We start from the raw sequence: 21,012 nt of genomic DNA on the forward strand, positions 1-21,012 counted from the left end.
AATGAAGTTTTCCTCTTCAGACATCCTTATTTTTGCATTCTTCACAAATTTATGCTTATATATCTATATTAAAAGTTTTAAAAAATGAGTTAACCTGAAAATGAATATAAATTTAATTTTACCATGTAAAAAAAGATTAGATGAAAATAATGAAATACAAGACGTTATGTTTAAAACACTTTCTAAAGATTTTGATAGTCTTGTGAGCTAATAAAAAAATCGCCTCACAAAATCTGTGTCATCTATTCATTCATGCCTTTATTAATTTTGAGGAAAATCGTTTACTAACAGGATGCAGTGTTTAAAGCTTCCACTCGTAAAGGAGAATAAATCTTTCACTCATAAAGGAGGAGAAAGCTTTCACTCATTGAGTAGGGTTACACATTCACTCATTGAGGAGGGTAATGCTGGATGGTAACGTTTTCAGTCATTAAGGAGGGCAATGCTGGAAGGTATCCCTACCACTCATTGAGGAGGATAATACTCGCTCATTTAGGATAGTCGGTGGGGTGGGGGTGGGTGGGGGGGGGGGTAAAGCTTTCACTCATTTAGGAATTTAGGAGTATATGCTTTTACCCATTAAGGAGGGTAACACTCACTTATAGAGGGGGGTAATGCTTTTACGGGTACCCATTGAGGAAGGTAATGCTTTCACCCATTGAGGAGGGTAATGTTTTCACTCATTAAGGAGGGTAATGCTTTTATCCATTTAGGAGGGTTAATGCTTTTATCCATTGAGGAGGGTAATGCTTTTATCCATTGAGGAGGGGAATGTTAAGAGGAGGGTAAATCTTTCACCCATTGCGGAGGGTTATACTTTTACCAATTGAGGAGGGTAGTGCTTCACCCATTGAGGAGTGTAATGCTTTCACATATTGAGTAGGGTAACGCTTTCACTCATTGAGGAGGGTAATGCTTTTACCCATTGAGGAGGGTAATGCTTTTACTCATTGAAAAGGGTAACGCTTTCATTGAAGAGGGTAACGTTTTTACTCATTAGGGAGGGCAATGCTTTCACCCATTGAGAAGGGTAACACATTCGTTCATTGAGGAGGGTAATGCTTTTACTCATTGAGGAGGGTAATGCTTTCACCCATTGAGGATGGTATTTACTCCTTACTAAAATATTTACAGCAATAATGGAGAAACTCCAAGGTCAAAAGATAAAAAAAGGTGTCGGCACCAAAAGAAAGTTCTTGTCTCGAGAAATGTACTTGTTAATATGAACGCCCTAGCACCAACAATTAATAAGTTATGACGAAGCTTAAAGTTTTTCAAAAGTAGGTCGAGGTCAAGGTCAAATGGGTAAAATTAATGGTGCCCAAGAAAAGTCTTGTCACAAGAAATACACATGTGAAATATGAAAGGCCTAGCACTAACCTTTCAAAAGTTATGAATAAGATTGAAATTTTTCAAAAGTAGGTCAAACGTCAACGTCAGGGGAAAATGTCATAACTGTTGGTACCCAAAGAAAGATCTTGTTACAAGAAATATACATGTGAAATATGAAAGCCCAACTGTTCAAAAGGTATGGCCAAAGTTCACAGGAAATATAAATGTGATATATGAAAACCCTAGCGCTAACCATTCATAAATTATGACAAAGGGTAAAGTTTTTTGAAAGTGTTAAACTCCAAGGTCAAGGTGAAAAGGTTAAAAATATTTGTACCCAAGAAAAGGTCTTCTCACAGGAATACACATGTGAAGTGTGCATGCCCTAGTGCCAATCGTTCAAAAGTTATGACCAATGTAAAAATTTGGTAAAATTTAAAAAAAAAACTGGGTAAAACTCAAAGGTCAAGGTCAAAACAGCTGGTACCCAAAGAAAGGTCTTGTCAAAAGGAATACAACTGAAATATGAAAGCTATAGCTCCAACCAATCAAAAGATATTTGCAAGGTTATAGTATTTGCCTTGAACTCAAAATAAAAGACACCGTATTCCACTATAACTTGTATATGGTGTTAATGTCTCCGATCTTATGCTATTCTGAAGAGCATGATCTTAGTACGATCAAGTTTAAACCGAGGAAGTATAATGACAAAAAAGTTTATGCTACAGGGATTTCAACAAGCTCGTTATAATGACATTGTTAGCAAATATAACATATAATTAGATCGCTTTGACTGACATATTTCGTAACTTTTTTATACTAAATTTGAGAAAGGTGAAGATACTGATCGATCTAAAAAGAATCTACGAAGAATACAAATTTATAAAAAGTGCATAAAACACGGACCCCCGGGAATTCCAGAGGTGGGATCAGGTGCTCAGGATCAGGTCACAACCGTTGTGAGCCCTAGGTATTGATTATTCCGTAGGAAAATTTAGTGTGAAAACAAAGGCCCAACGATTGGTATGAAACACGCCAGCTAAAAAACTTCCCATATATTTGTTCACAAGGTCATTATAATGACCATAGAATGTTCCATCTATCTGATCAATATATATATATATATATATATATATATATATATATATATATATATATATATATATATATATATATATATATATATAGATATAGATATATATATATATAGGGCTCACATTTGATGTGACTGGTCGACAGGTGTTGATTACTCCTCCTAGGCACCTGATCCCTCCTCTGAAATTTCTGAGGGTCTGTGTTCTATGCGTGTTTCATCCTTAGAAAGTAACCTACGGGTTTTCCAGACATACGGTAATGAAATATGGAGATAACGAACAGTATTCAAGCTCAAAGTCCATTCAAGCAATACAAATCGGGAGCAGAGCATACAAGGACATCCAAAAACATCAGAGGTGGGATCAGGTGCCATGGAGGAACGAGCATCCCCTGCCGACCAGTCACATGAACCGTGTGCTCCTTGTCATGATCGGGAAATAACGGGAAAATCTGTCGACAATTCAGTAGGTAAATAATATCCTAACAATTTGTATGAAAAGCATCAGTCAGCATTTGACTTAATGATAGATTGTATTTGCCGACAAGGTCATTGTATCGACCATAGAACTTACGAATTGATGACTTTAAACGAGACTGTTGATATTCTTGTTTCATCAACTTGTTTCTCAATAATTTATATCGTTTTAGAAATTGTTCATAAGTAGAACATGCTCTTGCGTATCGAATCAACTGAGAGATATACACCCCATTTGCAGGTGATAAGGGTATATTGCTGCCTAGGTAAGGGAAGTTGACGATAGAATAGTTAAAGTCATCACGTTTATCATAAAGCTCAGTTGTTAGATAACCATTAACGTCTTTTTCTAGCATATAAGTGAAGTCAAGTTCTCCTTTAATACAGTTACAATAATAAGTCTTAAAAACAAAGATGAAATTGTTACAAGTCTCGTCTTTTGGAACAGAGGGACATGATAAGGGAGAGGGAATGAGGAAGGAAAGTACCTATGCACCCCTTTCAACAAATCCTTTGATAGATATAAAAAATGTCTTTTCCCTTTCTCTCGAACATTTCTTATCTGATATACTCTTTCTTCTCAACACCAAGTATTGTAACCCCCCTACTTACACCTTAAATTTCAAAGCTCTTGAAATTCTGACATGTTTTATAGCACGAAGCAAGCAACAAGTACAAATGATAAAGTCAAGATAACGAACAGTGATCATAAAAATCGACAAACAAAACAAATATGTGAATAGGGCATAAAACACAGACCCATGGAAATTCCAGGTGGAGTAAGCATCCCGTGACATGTCACGCCCGTCGTGAGCCATATTAGAGATAGACTACACGATCAGTATATACTGGTCCCAGCTGACATAGCAGGTAACAACATTGTCTTTGTTTGTAAGGCTTATTATTTTAATTGTATTTTAGAGGAGCTGATTTAATTCTGCGAGTAGTAATCCAACTTATACCCATAGCTCCCTTCTCAAGGAGGATATTCTTCAAAACCATACGTCAGTTTTGAATATTTTTAATTTTCCCAACACCCAAAATGAATTTTGAATTATCATATTTATATTGGATTCTAAAATTTCTAAAAAAAAAAAAAAAAAAAAAAAAAAAAACAAAAAAAAAAAAAAAAAAAAAAACAAACATATAAACATAGATACATAGCGGGTTCCAGTAAATGTTCTACCAAGCTTCTTTCTTTACTCCTCACTAAAATATTAACAGTAGTGATGCAGAAACTTCAGGAGTACTGTGCAACAATATATACGAGGAGTGGTGTAAATCAGATGTGGATACTCAAAAAATCCAAGGATCTTTTGGAAAATTTGAAATCACAAAATTTTACCAAAATCAATAACATCAAATTTTCCAACAATCTGTTGGAATTCCCATGGGTACCAATTGCGCCCCCATTATTAACAGACCTAATTTTGTATTCATATAAAGCAGAATTTATTCAAAATCTTATGCATGAGAAAAAGAAAACTCTCGCCGTGGCCTTCAACTCGACATATAGACGACGTATTGTCAATTAACAATAGTTCTTTCCGTTCAGATGTCGACAATATATATCCCAATGAGCTTGAATTCGAAATTAAATATACCGCAGAGTCTGACAATCTGTTTCATATTTGGATATTTTACTAGGAAAAGACGTTAATGGTAATCGAACAACAAAGCTTTATGATAAACGTGATGATTAACTTTTCTATCGTCAACTTCCCTTATTTATGCAGCATTATACCCTCATCACCTGCATACAGGGTTTATATTTCTCAGTTGATTCGATACACAAGAGCATGCTCTACGTAGGGACAATTTCTAAAACGAAGTAAGTTATTGACAAACACGTTGATGAAACAAGAATATCAACAGTCTCGTTTAAAGTCATCATTTTGTAAGTTCTATGGTCGATACAATGACCTTGTCAGCAGATACAATCTATCATTAAGTAAAATGCTGACTGATTTTTTCATACAATTTTTCATACAAATTGTTAGGATATTATTTACCTACTGAATTGTCGACAGATTTTCCCGTTATTTCCCGATCATGACAAGGAGCACACGGTTCGTGTGACCGGTCGGCAGGGGATGCTCACTCCTTCATGACACCTGATCCCACCTCTGATGTTTTAGAGGTCCGTACTTGCTCTGCTCCTGATTTGTATTATTTGAATGGACTTTTGAGCTTGAATATTGTTCGCTATCTCCATATATTTCATTTTAACAAATTTTGTATAAAAACAAAATTGTATAAATTGTATAAAACGCTTCAGCCAAAATACACCCAATGATAGGTTATATACGCTAATATGATCATGATATCGAATATAGAATTTACGAATGCTGACTTTAAACGAAGTTACTTAAATCCCCGTAACACCAACTTATCTGTCAGTAGTCTGTCTCGATTTAAAAGTTGATCGTACTCAGATCATGCTCCTGAGTATTTGAGTATCGAATAAGTTTTGAAGACATAAACACCATATGTATATGAAAGCGGAATATTATTTTATAAATAAGGAAAGTTGACGATGGAAAAGCTGAAGTCATCTCGTTTGTCATACTATTTAGTTGGCCCTTATCGTCTATAGTCAGTAAAACATCTAATATGAAACAGATGTGAAAGACTCTGGGGTGTCTGGTACCCTAAATCACCTTGTCAGGACTTTGATCTCAATTAAAAAAAATCAATTTTACCTACAGATTACGAATATATTGAAAAACCAATCGATAAATGATCTAGACCTGCTTATCAACTTTGAAATGCTTACCCGGAAGATAAGTGCACTGTCTAAAATTTGCAGAAAGTATATCAACTTTTCAAGTGCATTAACAGTAAGATATTGCGTAACAACAGTCAGAAAAAAGGAGGATTTATAACACCCGGGGAAAAATACACAAGACGACAGTAAAATACAAAGACATTGATTTTTCTCAATGGGTTTGGGATAAAATGGTAAGCAAAATTTAGATTTTTTTCTATGAAATTTGAAGGCTGACTTCTGATGTTACATTTCTCATATTATTTACGTTGAAATATGGTAATTTAAAGGTATAGTGTTGTCTGTACATAGAAATGCATTCATTAAAATATTATGAAGTTTAAAAGTTTTTTTCTTCAAATTTCAGCATAAAACCGAAACATAAACATATTTAACATATTTATAAACACGATATTATAATCATTTTCTTTTTTTTTTGTGATACAAAAAGAGACTACTTTTTATATTTATTGTGCAATAGAGACATATACCTAGATTGAAAGAAAGTATATGAATAGTACGAAAAATGGAAGCCGGTATAACTACATTTATATAAGAAATGTATTTTCAGGATACACAAGAAAATACTGCTGAACATGTCCATGACGAAAATGGCCAAAATCATTATACGGTACTGGTTACTGAATCGGTAGGTATTACGTGCTTTAAGTACATGAATGAATACCCTCAGAAAGTAATAATAATCTGTGAACAGTTTAGACTGTCTTTATTATTGCAAAAACACATATTTATCACACAGTTTACCCAAAGACACCTTACTTTGCAGTCTCCCCAAAATTGTAAACTATCTATCTTATTGAAAATTAATGCAAAAAGGTGGAAAAAATTGAAAATCCCATGACTTTAGAGATTTTATGGACATTTCTGAATATATTTAAAGAATTACTGTCTAGTTTGTGGGGTATGCCAGGGCATCAACGACGGTCGGAAACGTGGGATAATTTGTATAAATAATATGTATAAATTACACATACACATTGTATATATAGTATGCATAAATTATCCCATGTTTCCAACTGTCGTTGATGTCCCATGCATACACAACAAACAAGACAATGATTCCTTATATTTACATTTTTATGTGAAATAAAAATGTTAATATAAATAAAAAATGCTGTCTAATAGATTAAAAATTACATGAGGCATCCGTGTTAATTTCCATAGTCCCCACCCACTGACGTCAGACACAAGCCGCACGAGATTGACATGCATATTAGGCTCCTTACCTTTTACATGGCGAAATTTACATTCAGGTGCTATCATCAAGAAATCAACTTATCTAACTTTCAAACAGTTATCACAGAAAAATTAATTAGAAATGTAAATATTTATTGTTGATCACATAATTTGAAATCCAGTGTTTTCACAGAAAAAAATCATTTGATGCCTCAAGTAATTTTTCTTATATACTCTTTTAAATAGTGAAAGGATGGTCTTACAGAAGAACTCCAAGATCAATGTGTCTATAAAAAAGCTTTGCTTTATGGCAAAATTTTCTCCAGGTTAATTTCAATGCAAAAATCTCCCCCCCCCCTCCCCCCGCTAAGAAAATGCTTTATTGCAAATTTTCTTCCTAGGAATTATTGCTATATAGCAAATTTTCCCCTCTTTATTGCATTTTAATGCTTACGATATATCAAACTTTCCCTCTATTATACTTGTATTATTAAATATGCCTGTTCCATATCTGGATATTTTACTGACTATAGACGATAAAGGCAAACTAAGAACTTAAATGTATGACAAACGAAATGACTTCAGCTTTTCCAGCGTCAACTTTCCTTATCCCACTATCACCTGCATATGGTGTTTTCATCTCCCAACTTATTCGATACTCACGATCATGCTCAGAGTAGGATCAACTGTTAAACCGAGGCAGACTACTGGCAGAAAAGTTGATGTTACAGAGATTTCAACACCCTCGTATAAAGTCAGCATTTCGTAAATTCTTTGGTCGTTATACTGACCTTGTTAGCAAATGTAACCTGTCACTGGGTCGTATGTTGATTGAATTGTTTCATACCAATTGTTAGGCTTCCTCTTCCTCTTTTTTTTTTTTTTTTTTTTTTTTTTTTTCACTGAATTTGACTTCAGAATGTTGCGTCTACCTGATCTATACATAGGGCTCACGGCAGGTGTGACCTGTCAACAGGAGGGATGCTTACTCCTCCTAGACACCTGATCCCACCTCTTCACATATTTGTATTGTTTACGAATTTTTGAGATTGATATTGTTTGTTATCTTTATCTTTTCATTTGTTTTTGTACATACTTTAAATAATCTGAGCTCTGATAAAAAAAATAAATTAATTCATATGTATGTTTGTTATTTTCGCAATTCTCTATGTTTCTCATCTGTCATTTTGCTTAAAATATTTAAAAAAATGGACACTTGTCATTATCCACATATCAAAAAATTAAGATCTACTAGTATATCGAAGATATTACTTGACAATTAACATTTTGAATTAGGTTGAGTATTGAAAATACCTAATAGGTAAAATTTAAACTGAAATCATTGCTTTGCTCATTTTGCACATGTAAAATTTGAACCAATAACGTAAAAGTAGGAACGACTGCAATGCTGAGAATCTTTGCTGTATAGCAGAACTTCCCCCATGGGGAATTCATTTCTATATAATAATTAATCCACGGGATTTACTGCTATGGGAGAAGTTTTTGATCTACACCACCCAGCATTTTTTAAATTCAAATCGAAAATAAATTATTTGAAACAAAGAAAAAACATATTCTACTGTTAATGCAATATTGTTATAGACGATTTATAACTGTTTCAGCCTGCATTATCATCATTTTGGCACACAGTTAAAAGTACGAATCAATGAAGAAATAATACTGTTTCCAACAAAGCTAAACGATTCACACATTTCAACATATACTCACATGTATCTATACATAAATATTTTCAATGTTCAATATGGCAATTTCTCTTTAAAATGTAGGGCGCTGTTATCTCGCAACAGACAGAACACAATGTAGGACCTACCCAGAGTCAGGTGACATCGTTTTAAAGCACTTTTTAAAAAAAATGGTAAAAAAAAAATCAACCTAAATTAGATACGATATTAATAGTTTAAAAAATAATATATAAACTGCAATGAACCAAAAGAAAAATCAAATGGTGAAAAAAATGTTACAAACTTTTTAATATATTTTTTGCGATGCAAATTTTGTTTCCTTAGAGTGGTAAGACAAATATTTACTCTAAATCAAGTTAAAAAAGATCTTAATTTTAAATTTTATCAATTTTTAAATTACCAATTTCTAGAAATATCCATTCTAGGGCAGCAATAGAAACATTATATTTTGTTTTTGTGCTTAATTTCTCGCAGATTCCAAGAAGATATTGGTACCCTTCAAGATTTACATGTACTTGTATATATCTAATTATTTCAAAATCATTCATTAATACCACCAATTAACCAGACAGTTCATTTGATACACTAACTGTTATTAATACTTGATTTTAAACAAAAAATGGCTTTTTTTCAGAAGAAACGCCGAAGATTCATCCCTTTCAAAGTAAGTAAAAAAGATAGAACAAGCAACTGATAAGTAGAGGAAAATCTGGAATTGTATTAATGATTTTGTTTTTTAATTTCAGTACCATTCAAAAATTTTCAAAGCTTCCAAAAAAGTAAGTAGTACTTATGAAACAGGAGATAAGGAACAGTGATCGATCTATAAACAATTCAAATATGACAGTCGTTTTTTTTTAAATGCTGACAAAGAAATGTTATGGAGGTCACCTTTGGCTGATTGATTGTTTTTGGATGACAAAAATGGCAAAATTCAAATGTTAAATCACATTTCTTTTCTATCATTTTAATAAGAGAATACCAATGCAACCATATGTGAATAAACTTAAAGAAAGAGAACTTTACAATGAACAATCAATTACAATTTTAACTCTTAAGAGACCATGTGATGTGATACGTAAAAATACGTGGATTTTTAAAAAAATGGATAAACATTTTTACATTTCTCGTAAAGTATTTTTGGTATTACGTATATCTAAGTAAGAAATTCAAAGAAATACACACTGCATCATTCTAATGATACCTCGTTAAAAATTCATTTTTCATTTATTTCTTAATTTATCAAAATTGTAAGCGTGAAGTAAACCTTATACGGTACCAATTTTGATGCACCAGATGCGCATTTCGACAGATTATTTCTCTTCAGTGATATTCATGCCGAAATATTGAAAATCCGAAATATTTAAATTGAAAAAAATTTGAAGAGCTGAAAAAAGGGAGTGCCAAAAACTGGAACCAAATACGTCAAAGGATCAGAACTATGCATGAGGGAGATAATCCTTAATTTTGAAATAAATTTCTTAATTTTACGACAACAATTAAATATATATCCGTATTTTCAAGCTAGTACCGAAGTACTTAGCTACTGGAAATATTACCATTTGCAGTTTTGTCTATAGAACAACAGGAAGCCATGTAACTCTTCGGAATTTTTTCACACACAAAAAAAAAAATAAACTAGTCGTTTTGAAAGTGAGAGGGTAATTATTTAGCTTTATATCTTGAAAAAAGATAAATATTCAGACCATCACATCTCATTTCAAAACGGGAAATAAATTGAAATGTAGTTTGGCAACCTTGCTAGACCAAACATTACATGGAAGTAAAAATAATATATAAGAATGAAGCTAGTAACATTTTTAAAAATTTCTTTCAGATATGAGTCCGATTAAAACATTTCACACGACACAAAAGTGTGGTTGTCCAGCAAGTTAAACCTTTATGTCAAAGCGTCAAATATGGATATTTAAGGTTTTTTTTTTGATAGATCCTTTAATATGTCTACCATTGAGCACTAATTGTGCTCCTTTTAAGCCGACCTATTTTTATATTCCAAAGAAAATTAATTCAAAACTTCTACATGAGAAGAAAAAAACACTTGTGGTGGCCTTTAACTCAAACTTCAGATATATTGACGACGTTTTATCAATTGACAATTGTTACTTTCATTCAAATGTCAACTCGATATACCCCAGTGAACTCGAAATAAAAGACACCACAAAGTCTGTCACATCTGTGTCATATCTGGAAGGACGATATATAAACGATAAGGGCCAACTAACAACAGAGTCTCAGTGTTTAGATATTTTACTAGAAGAAGACGTTAATGGTAATCTAGCAACGAAGCTTTATGATAAACGTGATGACTTTAACTTTCCAATTGTCAACTTCCCTTACTTATGCAGCAATATACCCTTAACTCCTGCATACGGGGTGTATGTCTTTCATTTGATTCGATACGCAAGAACATGCTCTTCATATGAGCAATTTCTAACGTGGTAAGTTATTGACAAACAAGTTGATGAAACAAGATTATCAACAGTCTCGTTTAAAATTATCATTTTGCAAGTTCTATGGTCGATACATTGACTTTGTCAGCAAGTACAATCTATCATTAAGGGGAGACAGGTTACATGTCACATGACTCAATTGACTACGTCATAGTCACCGTTAATGTAGGTGTTAAAAGTTATTATAATCACCTGTATTTACATAATTTTTGTTCAACTTGTTAAGCTTAAACATTTTATGTAAAATATTTAAGAATTTTAAACGATCATGTAAATATTAAAAAATTGTGAAATCGATTGATCCACCCCTCTGTTTTTTTTAGCTGCAGTCTAACAAGTCCGTCACGTTATATATGATCTCTCAGTGCAGTGAGATCAAGTAAACGTTGTTTACCTGGTCAGTTTTAAAACATTAAAACAGATTACAGTCAATGCATCATGATGAATATTTTGAAGCAGGAATTACAATAATTTTTACGTGTTTGGAAGCAGAGATTATCTGAATTAATATTCCATTTCGCTTTTGTAAGTTTTCGTGTGATGTCACAGTTGTTTTCCCGTACTCGGAAAATGTAAACATTTTCATTTCATTTCATTTTATTCACTCACACCAACATCAGTGGTACATGAGGTACAATAAATTAGTCGTCATAATTGTGACAAAAATAATAAATATAATTATGATACAATAGCATAAATGAGGGGCATATACATATGTACATAGTATAGCAATAAACATACAATGAAAGAAGAAAAGAAGAAAAAAAAATGGTATGATAACATTTAAATTATGGAGGACAGACGGTGTCGTTTATTTTAGATATAAATATACAAAGGTTTTTTAAAGTTTTTAAGTTTGTCGTTGACATAATTTCAGAAAACTTAAGTGTATTCGGCGTTTTACAAAATCTGGGATGTAAAAGATTCTTTCTGATGCTGTTCAATGTTTTACATTCTAGGATGAAATGATATTCGTCTGCTATTTGCCCTGTATTACACAATTTACAAACTCTTTCATCCAGTGGAATATTTAACCATCTACCAGTTTCAATTGGGAGGTGGTGGTTTGAAGTTCTAAATTTTATTAGTATTTTTTGGAGTTTACTAGGTAAAATACTTAGATATTTTTCAAATCCAAAATCACTCTTAAAAATTTTGTAAATTTGACCTTTTGATGAATTATTTATATCACTATGCCATTTTTGAATAAATTGGTCGCTTAATCTTTGCTTCACTGCTGCAAGTACCCAATTCCTGTCAATGGGACTTTGTTCATACCAAATGTTGGAGAACCCACAAGAGGTTAAAATTTTATAAATGAAATCTACCCATAGGTTTTTTGGACCTCCTTGAAAATATTGAGAACATAGATATTTATACAAAACACAAACTATTTTGTTTTCTAAAGAATTCGGGGTAAGTAATTTTAACCAGTAGGAGATCATTCTTGTATAAATATTAATATACAATGGGAATCGCCCAGTCTCCCCATACACCATATACGAGGGCGTACTACTCTTTAAATGGAAAATATGTTTTAAAAATTTTAAATGTACACGTTCAATGATGTCGAGATTTTCATAACCCCAAATTTCACAGCCATAAGTCAAAATTGGAACAACAACTTTATCAAAAAGATCTAACTGACATTCAATTGGTAAGTTAAATTGTCTTATCTTCCTTATAACACCATACATTGCTTTCTGTGCTTGTTCACATAAATGTTTTTTGGCCTTACAAAATGAACCTGAGCGTGAAAATATTATCCCAAGATACTTGAATTCTTTTACATTTTCAATTGCATTATTATTATAATAAAATACCTTTTTTGACATTGGTCCTTTAGAAAACACTAGAATTTCTGTCTTACTAACATTAACATTAAGTTTCCATTGTGAACAATACAAATAAAAATCATCCAAAGCCTTTTGCAGATCTACATCTGTTTCAGCCAAGATAACAGTATCGTCTGCATATAACAAAATGAAAAGCTTAAGATACACATATAATTCTTCTTCAATAGCGTCAGTTATGCTTTGTAAACCAATAATATTTCTGTCCGAGAGAAACTCTTCCAGGTCATTAATATATAAGGAAAATAAAAAAGGCGATAGATTTTCACCTTGGCGAACACCAACATTACAGTTAAAATAATCTGTGATTGTGCCATTCAGATTTATCATAGATTTAATTCCTATATACATATTTTTGATGTAGTTAAAACATTTTCCACTAACCCCACTCTTAAATAGCTTATGCCACAATCCAGATCTCCAAACCGTATCAAAGGCTTGTTTAAAGTCAATGAAAGCGCAGAAAAGTTTTTTCTTTCTTTGAAAAAAAATCTGACATAAAAACTGTAAGGTAACTATATGATGATATAACTATATATGATATAACATGAAGCGTTTAAAATCACCACGCTTATGTCTTGTTCAACTATGTTCTGTGTGATAATGAGGTAAGCTTCACCTTACGATATTGCTACAATTAATTACTACGAAGAGGGACTTCAGTTCAATCGTAAATTTTAAAATATTTATTGACAGAATTTTTTCAAGTGCGTTTTTGTCGTTGAAGCCGTCTTGAAAAGTGCCTAATTTATCCAGTCCATATACATTGTGAAATATGAAAAAATGCAGTAAGAATTCTAAACAACACTTATATTCTGAATATTTGAAGAGCTGCATGTCCTCAAGTCATATGTTGACTGACGTTTTTCATACTTTTGTTAGGCCATTATTTACATCTGAATTGTTGACGGATTTTCCCGGTATTTCCGATCATGACAAGGAGTACACGAAGGTTGTGACCGGTTGGCATGGGATGCTCACTCCTGCATGGCACCTGATCCCACCTTTGATGTTTTTTGGATGTCTGTGTTTGCTCTGCCCCGATTTGTATTGTTTTAATGGACTTATGGCTTGAATACTGTTTGTTATCTCCATATATATCAATTTAACCACCGAACATGTATCTCTACTTGTGTACAGTCTGTCCCCGAGGATACTTGTCGTTCGGTTCCTATTCATTCATGAGTACACAGAATAAGGAAATGATACTGGTAGACGCGTCGCCCAGTATATAATCATTGTATGACAAACGAGATGACTTCAGCTTTATTTTTGTAGTAATATTCTACTATTACCTACATACGGTGTTTACGTCTCCCAGCTTATTCGATACTGTTCTGAGTACGATCAATTTTTAACCGAGGCAGACTGCTGACAGATAAGTTGATGTACAGGGATTTCGACAAACTCGTTTAAAGTCAGGCTGTCCTAAATTGTTTGGTCCTAATATTGACATTGTTTGCAAATATAATCTGTAATTGAGTCGTATTTCGGCTAACGTGTTTCATACCTATTGGTAGGCCTTTGTTTTAAATTTGATTACGGAATATTTCTCCTACTTGACCAACACGTACGACTCACGGTGGTTGTGACCGGTCGACAGGGAATGCTTTCTCCTCCTAGGAATCTGATCCCACGTTTGGAATATCCAGTGACCATGTTTTATGCTCTGGTCAAAGATATGCATTGTTTTAAGTGTTTTTGAGATCGATCATTGTTTGTTACCTTTTTCCATTACCAAAATGCTGTTGCAATCTAGTTCGATATGATATAGTTTTCCCGAGAAAGTAATTTCTATACGAATCGGAACCATTCTTTCTGCTAAAATCACACCTTCAAAATATTCAACGTTAGAAAACGTATCTCCTTTAGATTCCCTTATCATAAATAGTAAGAGAAAAACACATCAAAAGAAATGCTGAAGGCGTCATGTGTTCCTCCATTCTATTTATAATTTTCTCGACATATTTTTTTTCATGAGCGATATTGTAATTTGATGGATTTCCTCTCGTGTTGTAGAAACGTCAGGAGGAAGATCGCAGAATTAGCACAAATAGCACTAATAGCAGTAGCTACGCGAGTTGTAAGGTAAGTTTCATAATAAGCAATACCATCACAGTGTTCGTTTTGGATATGTGTTACTTTTTTATATGAAACTTTAGATGGGAGGGATTGGCAAAATAATATAAAGCAGTGACAAGAGGATAAAATATTATGCATATTTAAAATATCTTCCATAGTTTTTTATTTGCAGCTCAAACAACAGAAAGACAATGAATAGAATGGCTGCATGAAATGAGGGATATCTATTTTTTTTAATGTTTTTTTTCCCTGTATTTTAGACCTATAAGAAAGACTCTGCTAAAAGCAACGCTTCTTCTCATACTTACCTGGACATTGATCAGGTATGAGTCTCTAATGAGTAAGACGGTAGTTCTAGTGGTTTGTACTAAAATTAGAGAGAATAAATTACACCTTAACTTAAAATAATTCTTTAGTTTTGCATTTTCTAAACCCATACCGGGTTTTATTGCAATCAAAACCATACTGTAAAAGGAGAAGCATGTTGAAGTAATTTCGAACACCATTCTTTTTAGTTACTATGGTAACATTATTCAAACTGAAAAAAAAAAGAATTAAAAGCCTTAGCATTGTCTCCCAGTGTACCAATTCTTTTTTTGAAATAAGATTAACATTGTAGAAGGAGTAGCGATTTGAAAATTTATTCCTCTTTTAATTTCCATAGCAATATTGTTCATTGAAATTTTAAACTGATAGAACGTTTTAAATATCTAGAATTAGTGTATAATTACTCATTTTCATTGAAACATAAAGAAAACTGAAGGAGGAGTAGCGTGTTGAAAATATTTCACAGAAATAGAAAATGTGATAACCGTGGAAACGCCCTTCATCAAAATTGAAAACCAAGAAATTCAGAACTATGAATGAGACAATGTCTGTGCTATAGGAGGAGTATTGTTTGGTATAATTGTCTACAGACAGACAAAATGACAATGGCCATTTTATTTTCGCATAAGCTTTATTTTCTTCGACCAATATATCCAACCCAATTAGTTGTCATGAACGTAATGTACTGAAGAGTCATGTAAAAATATCTGGGATTTTGTATTGTTTGTTTGTTTTTGATAACACAAATTCATCAAAATGGAATCATAGTACAAAAATTCCGTGACGCCCGAAAGAAGAGTCATAAGAACAACTGGTCCACAAATCAACCAGTCAAGCAAAAAATTATTTTTCCGTATTTCAATTTCACGACATTAAATAAATTATAGTAATATAGTAAAGAAATAATAAGATCAAGGAATCTTCTGCATACTTCATGTACTACGAATAGTAATGCAATATATAATAATTTGATACTATTTATGTACCATTTAAACCGGTCACGGTAGCCTAGAGGTAGGGCGTTCGCTTCGTGATCGGTGATCGGTAGGCCCGGGCTCGATTCTCGTTCGCCGCGCCGCGTCAAACATAAGACGTAAACATAGGTAGTGACTGTTTCTTCGCCTAGCGCCCGGTATTAGAAGTGAAAGTCAAGAGTCTTTCGGATATGACCTTAAAAACGTAGGTGTCACGGTAGGCGTTGGCACTATAAAGATCCCTTACTGCTCAATGACCCTGAGTGCCGAGTATAGGTCAAATTTGAAGCCCTTCACCGGCATACGGTGACTCTCTATATGAGTGAAAAATTCTTGAATGGGACGTTGAACAATATACGAACAATCAATCAATTGTACCATTTACTTGAATATTTCTTTAAAAAAGTTCTTCCATGTTTTAATCTTTGATCAATAAAAAACATAATGGCACCTAGCTTTCTATTTTCGTTCACATTTCAGTGTACCCATCCTATCGAGCTTGAAAGATGCAACAGCATTGCTACAGAAGCTTCTTTTTCCGACATTGCTCATCGAAGGGTAACGATTTAATTGCTATCAATAATTAATTGGATAACATAAAACTAAAAAAAAATCTAAAACAAAAACTCTAAAGACACAATCTTCAATATTTTAATTCCAAAAATGTTTCGCTACATCTAGATATTGAGTAAAAATAAATTCAAAAAGTCCATATTGTCGGAATATACTAGGGTAAGTCGGGGTAATTTCGACCACCGTTTAATTTCGACAACAGAAACACAACACCACACAATGATTTACGGAAGTGTTGAAAACAAGTTTCATTAATTCGGAATAAAAGAACTATTCCACAAATTGGTTTTCCTAGTATAATTATTCATCGCAAATATGGTTTAATCAGAGATTTAAATAACATTTTGACTAGTATTTATGCCTCCAGTTTGATGTTCGAAGTCCGTCTGCATGATCAGTGCGCTTGAGTTGATGGAGGAAATGCAAGAGAGACATTCAACCTCTTTTTAAAGCGTAACCTTGTTCAACATTTAACAGTACAAATTTAATTGAAATTGTTTGATTTTTTTCTTGGGATATCTAAAGTTGCAAAGTTTTACAAGATTATCTTGGATTTCTCTCAAAAAGGACAAGAAATTCCCGTTTGAGTTTGGTCGAAATTACCACCACTGTTTTTAGGGACGCGGGGTAAATTCGACCACTCATTCTGCAATATGTGTGGGTTATCTTTAACAGCTGTTCAATGCAATGCAGCTTCAGATCTTCAAAATGAAATTAAATATTATATGAACAATATAATCTACGTAAAACTTTTTATTTAAAAAAAAAAAATAAACTAGGATTAATTAATATATGCATGCCTAGCTATATATCGAGCGCTATATTGTCTGGGTCGTGAGAGTACATCACTGATCGAGATGCGAGAGAACAATCCAAAATATTCCAAAAACTGTCAAATTAATAAAAGAGAAGAGAGGATGCAGGTAATATTAAATATATTTAAAAAATCAAGTTTTTTTTTTTTTTTTTTTTAAATTATTACGAATACATTTGACGGACAAAACTTTGAGGCTATCGAAAACCAAGGAACCAGGAACCAGCAGTATTCAGATCGTATATCACAAGGTACAAGTATGAACAAATCCAAATAGTATGCAAACTATCAGAACAACACACCAAAAGAGCTGGAAGAATCTTAAAACAAAAACCTATGATGTTACGAAATAAATGATTGTTTGTTTGTTTATTATTATTATTATTTTTTGTGGGGGGGGGGGGGGGGGTCGATCAGAGGCCATTGCTTGCGTAAATCTCTTCTTAAATGACAGTCGAATTCCTCAGGATCTATCTCTTTTAACAAAACATATTTTTATTTATTTTTAAAACAATACTGTACGAAATACATCGCATTTCAAATTAATTTGTACAATACTGAAATCTTATGCCGTGTTCTACTTTGAACCAACCTGTTGTTAAAAGACGATATTAAATACATTTCGGGTTGGACAGTTTAATAATATTGATTATTAAAGATTGTGGAGTCTGAGAAATATGATTTATTTGAATAACTGTCTGACAAAATTTGAAAATATATAGTTGGTGAAAGATGCAGAATTAAGAATAACAATTACATACAGATGTCTTTGGCAGCATTGAAAAACTTACGTAACCCAACCCGTTCCTTTACTGAATCAACGAGCATCCATGAATGCATAATTATCCAATGTAATCTTTTTATGAGATTTACACGTATTTTCCTAATGAGGAAAAATAGTTTCTTCGACCATAAATTTCGAAGAAAATGCGACAGATTGAGCTTATTTACATTGCAAGAGTTATCATTCTTTTTGATGTTTGTTGTGGTCGAAATTACCCCGAGGCTGGTCGTAATTAACCCATGCAACATGCTTACTAATTATTATTTTTTATGCATTTTTAACTCGTGAAGCAGAAAATATGAGGAAAAAAATCATTCTTTTGTACTTTGAACTTATTTTAAACTAGTTCATTTGAAAACAGTCGTGTTTTGGGGATTGAAAACCATATATCAGCAAAAGTGGTCGAAATTACCCCAGTCTACCCTATGTATTAATGACTGGGTGACCACGATTTCATGAATGGAAAAATCTCTTATTTTAACTTAGAATCCAACTTTGTGTATTCTTTGTTTCGGTTTTGAAATGATGTGCTCTGATCAATAAATTATTGTAGACTGTGGCCACAGATGAACAAGGGATTCGGAAAGAAAGTGCAAACACTTTTCCAGTTATACAATACCAGGTACGCTGTCATTTCATATTTTACGGGGGGGGGGGGTGGATTTTCCTTCTAAGGAACAACTTCCTGGAATCTTGAAAAAATTCCCTTTTCTGGAAAATGAAATGAAAATTTTTCTTGTTTTATCATTTAAAGATGGAACTTCCGAAAAAGACAGGTCGACACGCAAAGAAGTACATGGTCATATTCTGTATGATCTTGGTATGTGCTATTTTATCAGCAACCATTGCAAGTGTTTTCAGCACAAAAGACTTAAGAGAGAATCTGCCCTCTGATGTTGAAAAACAATTAGGCTGGGAGTTCCTGCAGCAAGTCCTTTCCAACGTCAGCAACGAGGAATTGATGACTCGTTTAGGTGAATTACAAAGTGGTAAGATAAAATACATGTATAATGTACATGTAAGTGCCGCATCGAAGCTTTTTAATAAATACTGTCATTTAAAACGAATATCTATAACAGAGACAGGATTCGTCTTTATACACAGGGCGGGCAAAATATACTAAGTAAAAATATGAACTAACGTTTTTGTTTTAAAAAGTAAATAGTAATGGTATGTTTAAAAATATGAGCACTTTTTTTTAAGATGAACATTTCTTTCCACATCTATTTTAGATAAACGTAATACTACTAGGAATAAAGCACGACTTGTAATACATGCAGCGTATATAATAATACAACAATATGAAAATCTGTGAAATCTTTGATATTTAATTAATTTATTTGTAACAAATATTTTCTTTTCAAATCATGATCTTAGAAGTCCATAGCATTGCCAATGAGACAAAAATAAACAACGAAAACCACTTTGAAAGTTTACCAAGTAGGAGAGGTATAAGAATGTATATAAATCTTTGCTGTATTTATCGTGTTAAAAAGGACGTACCTAGATTTAAGAATTTTTCTCAATTATCTTCGTATAATTTATTGGAAGGAGTATAAGAATGATATATAGTTGCTTATAATTTTCTTAAACTATGTTTTTATCTTCTAAATCTGTGGTATTGCAACCATTTAGTATTAACCACTCTGTTATCAATTCAAATGATTTTATATCTCTTTATTTTAATGAAAACAGATATGGAAGATTTTTCAAACAAGACGAAGATGAGCATCGACTTGGTTGCACAAACTTTACCAAACAAAACAGGTAGATATAAATTCCTTTTTGTTTTCATATTTAACATATGTTTTAATGTAAAATTAAGCAAGCCAATTGTTTGCAGATTTCGATGTGCTCAAAGAGAAAACCATAGGACATGTATACAGGTTAATTCACGCAATTAGTAAGTTAACATTTCTGAATCTTTGCAAAAAAGGCCATAATGAATATATTAATACTAGTATCTACATTTCAGAAAATTGTATCGTCTAATACGTCCCCCTCTCTCAACTTCAATTACACTTTTCCTCTTGTAGCTCAAAAAATGTGCAAAGTTTGTGAGAATGCTATTAAAACTTAGAATAATAATTAAATTTAACTTACCAAATTGCCTATGACAGGGTGTAAAACCGACTGTGCTAAGGAAGCCGATGGAGACTACCAATCATGTAATACGTGTGAGGGGTATATATCATGTTCAAATGGTAATTTGGAAAATCGAACCTGTGCTCCAGCTCATGAAAATGATAAAGTTTACTGGGATGATTTTCAAAAAAAGTGCATTTTTAATTCAGACACCTGTGATCCCTTGTATACCTTGTCCGAGGAAGAAAAAAAATTAAATGGAAAGACTACACATTCATAACCAATGAAAATAAATTTTTGAACAATAAACATTTGTGAAAATATGTAGCTTTACCCATAATGATTGAATGTTGTGATTACTAGGATGATATTTATTCTATTCATCCTATTCTTAATTAAGATGTCAAGATTTCATGATTGGTTAAACAACTCTTAATGTAAATGAAAATGTTTTGTGCTTTCAAATATTAAGTTAATTAA

The sequence above is a fragment of the Saccostrea echinata genome, unplaced genomic scaffold, assembly GCF_033153115.1.
Source record: "Saccostrea echinata isolate AGI-Se365-2 ecotype Australia unplaced genomic scaffold, CSIRO_AGI_Sech_v1 ptg000019l, whole genome shotgun sequence".
Taxonomy (NCBI): Eukaryota; Metazoa; Mollusca; class Bivalvia; order Ostreida; family Ostreidae; genus Saccostrea; species Saccostrea echinata.